The sequence below is a fragment of the Ornithodoros turicata genome, chromosome 3 (genome assembly GCF_037126465.1).
Source record: "Ornithodoros turicata isolate Travis chromosome 3, ASM3712646v1, whole genome shotgun sequence".
Taxonomy (NCBI): domain Eukaryota; kingdom Metazoa; phylum Arthropoda; class Arachnida; order Ixodida; family Argasidae; genus Ornithodoros; species Ornithodoros turicata.
Window position 1 is genome coordinate 4588785 of NC_088203.1, and position 4138 is coordinate 4592922.

The 4138-nt window shown below is 44.3% G+C and overlaps 1 protein-coding gene across 6 annotated transcripts in view; it reads right to left on the minus strand.

Annotated features, from left to right (window-relative positions):
• The window catches only part of LOC135387859 (uncharacterized), a 61576-nt gene that overhangs the window by 27118 nt on the left and 30320 nt on the right, over window positions 1-4138 (minus strand). The window lies entirely within an intron of this gene.

Genomic DNA, 4138 nt, shown 5'->3' on the forward strand with positions numbered 1-4138 from the left:
ATTTGTTGAAAACAGGAGGCGTACGCCTTTTTTGTGACAATTATGAACAGCATAAGTGTCACAAAAAGGCGTACGCCTCCCATTTTCAACAAATCAGGGTAGATAACGATATCATTCGAGATGATGGTTGGCTAGGAGCGTGCTATGGGGTGAAGTTCATTTTTACGAGTGTAGACGTCGCACATACATGTCCGTAAGTATTCATTTTTTCCTGACTGTATGATTTGTGGAGCAGCCTTCAATCAACAGTCAGTCTCCTGTGTCGACGATGTAAACAAGTTTTTCAGTTTGTTATCTAGAGTCGTTGACACATCATCTCGAGTACGATTTTGTGGTGTTATGATATTTCTTTCGTTGATTATTTGTTTGTGTATGTTTATTTGTTTGCTTTGGACCCGCGGCATACCCATCCCCCTATAACAGTTTTGACAAGGACTAACGGTACTGTGCAATAAATAAATAAAATTGGTAGTAGGAGGAGCTCCCTAAAACGTCCCGTGACGCACTTAAGCTAGGCACAGTGATGCAGGCTACATCCGGCAGCAAAGGGAAAACGAGAGCATCCCTCCTTACTGTCAGTATTCATGTTGTAGGGGGAGTGTCAGTATTTATGATGTAACGTACTGCCACCTATGGTGTGGTGTTATTTTGGGTTTTCGTTTTTGTCCTCAATTGGTCGCGAGCTCTCTTCTTCCAGAACCGCACGCATTAAACTGTTGCAGCCTATACGAGCCACGAGATTTTTGAAATGAAAGGAAGACTTATGGAGCTGCACCGGCAGCTGTCACATGCAGGCTACGCCTCAACAGATAGAGAAGTGATGATGATGATGACGATTGGAGTTTTATTGGCGCATCGACAACACAGGTCATAATGCGCCAACACTGTGATTAAAACGTGACTATAGTTAAAAATAGGTGCGATGTTTAAAAAGGAGAGAAACAACAAATAAAATGCGAGCCTCAAACTACCAAAGATTCACAATTCCAATGTCTTTTTAAAAGATTGAAAACTAAACTAAAACTAAAAGAGATGATAGCCTCATCACCGAGCAACAGCGCTGGGTGGAGAGCTAAGAAACATGTATAAGACAGCTTAAAATGATGCTGACGATGAGTTTCGTGATGTGAACATGTGGGTATGTGCAGAACAGCTAAACAAGCTCACCATATAATGCGTGCATTGAGGCTGCTCCTCTCTGTGAAAACCTTGTGCGTAACGAATGTATGACCTATCCGTAATCTTGATTGTAACACACTACACAGACTGGATATTCCAGGTACTCTCCATGACTTTGAATGTGAAGTTTGATCAAGTGGAGCTTGCTGCATGTCTGTGTATCCCAGAGGCTCTGCCATTTAGTGTAAAGTGATTTGTTGAGTATTTCTTTATTTATTTTTTTATCGTTAACACGTTAAAAGCCCGAGGCCATTACATAACGGAGCTGGGCACACGGTGAGGATACAGAAAAAAAAATGAAGAGGAAACACAGTGAGAGACGAAGCAAACAAAACGTACAATATGCTATAAGGTACGTACATATAAACAAAATACACAGCACATAATACGGTACATACAATGCAATATATAACACACAATAAGATATACAATATACACAAGGATATGCAATACAAGTTAGCGCAACGAAATACCTGTAGTAGGACAGCTACAGATTGCTTAAAATGAATTGGGTCAGTCAGGGCAACACAGTCACCGGGGAGGTCATTCCAGAGTCGAGATATGCGAGGGATGAAGGATTCGCAATAGTAATTACTCCTGGAGGAATGAACTGCGACTTTGAATGCATGATCGAGACGTTTAGACACGTACGATGGACAGTTTAACATTAAAGAATGCAAAGATGTGTTACGAAATATTTTATGGAAAAGGGAGGGTCCGGATAAAGAACGACGTAGGCTTAGCAGCATTTCTTGAGTATGTCTTCTTCTGATACCTTGGATGGGGATCTCAGATGGGGTAATGTCACTTGAAGTTGCAGCTGCAGCAGCCCGGTCTGCTAATTCATTACCCAATATATCAGTGTGGCTCGGCACCAGTGGCGTCGGAACTATTTTTCCACTGGGGGAGCGGAAAAAAATGCTACCATCATCATCATCATGTATTTTCCTTGAGGGCTCATGCAGGCCATAGCCTCCTATATACTATATATGAGTATATAGGAGGCTATGTGCAGGCAATACAGGGGTGGTACACAAATTGAAAACGTGCTCCAGGCAAATTACGACATGCGCATACTTGTACAGCAGACCTAAACTAACATTGCTGAAGTAATGTGTATGAATATGTCAGTGAGAAGATAATGTTAATATAATTACAAACATAATTTACATATCTGGGGGAGCCGTGCTCCCTCATCTGTAAATGAGGGGGAGCCGTCGCTCCCCCTGCTCCCCCTTGTTCCGGCGCCCCTGCTCGGCACCCAGCACAAGATAGCAGAATAGCCCATCTTCTGTGCAGTGCTGGCTAAAGATTGTGCGCGTTGCACAAGGAAATTCTCAGAATCACTCAAAGAATCGCTGTATATGATGGCGATGGCTGCTTTTATGCAACCTTGAAGAATGTAGTTCAGTGCCAGGATAATGGCACACACCTTTGCAGTAAAAATGGAAACTATTTTTTGTATGATGTGACCTTGTGCATGTTCCAGAAATCATGGCACAAGTCACTCCTGACAAGCACACACTGTAAACTGGAAAACACCCTTATGGGTGTAAATGGCTTGTCCTATAACTGACACCTCTTTTTATACCGTACATGGTCTGGAACACCCTTTTTAGAGGGTGTATTCCGTGTAAATCACCCTTGGAAAGGGCGCTTTTCTTTGAAAATGCCCTCTTTTGCACCCTTTAAACATCCTTTTAGGAGGGTGTAAGATCGTTAAACACCCTCCTAAAAAGGTGTATAAAGGGTGCAAAAGACTGCACTTTCAAGGAAAAGAACCCTTTCAAAGGGCGTTTTACACGGGATACACCCTCTAAAAAGGGTGTTCCAGACCATACGGTGTAAAAAAAGGAGTCAATTATAGGACAAGCGATTTACACCCATAAGGGTTTACAGTTTACAGTAAGGGTTTTCAGTTTACAGTGCAGCGAAGCAACTGTGGCATCCTCCTCCTGGCTATGAGCGGCTTGCCTGCTGTCGGCGTCCTGGGCAGACTTCAGGGGGAACTGTGCCGACATTCGTCTGGATAGGATTCGAACCCACCACCACCACCAATTATTCAGCACGACTTTGCCTTCCACCAAGGAGACGCCTTACGGTACTTGTTAGGTAGCGCCGGCAGCACTGGTGGGGGACGCCGCGCGCTGGCTACAGAAGCCGTTCAGTTCGATGGCAGGCTTCCCGCAGAGATTCAGGCGGTGAACGAGGAATTGGTTTGCCGTGCAATAGGTATAGGGTATCCATGATTAGATTAGCAATAGCGCCACCTGGCATGCATCGCACCCGGCGATGAAATCTATAGTTACCGTTTATCGTCTAGTCGGCGCATCCGCGGTATCCATGCCACGGTAACCGGTATGCCATGCGGTATATCCAACAGCATAATGAAAGCGGTCACTGCGAATTATTGACCATTTTGCAGGTCCCCGTGACATGCGCTGTGAATTCAGTGCTCTCGGTGGTATGGAAATTACGAGAAACGGTCTAGTCCCTAGCGATGATATTTTACAGGTATTTTTACGAGTTCTGACAACGACGCTGGCGTGCAAGGGAGGGGGGAGGGGGAGTCATGTGGTGGAGAAGTCACGTGACGCACATGTCTTCTCCCTCCTCGTGTTTTCTCGAACGTCAGGGGGTGTCACGTGGAACAGAATGCAAAAAGCAGATTAAAGCAGGCCGCTCCATCGGAGCCTAACATAAAGTCAGTTCTCAAAACTGTTATCTAGCTTTCGCATCACCTATAGAGCCAAAACACTTTGCAGGAATATACAATACTTCAGCAACATGCAGAGCACTAGTAGTATGGAGTACACCAATTTGCAACATACTTCGAAGTGCAAGCACTCAGAAATGTACCCAAACGAGAAGAATCGTCTGTGTGTGATGTCACGTCGTGTCTTTTTCCCTTCCTTCATGTGCTCTCAGGTGTTTTCAACCATTTTATCTACGAAGATAA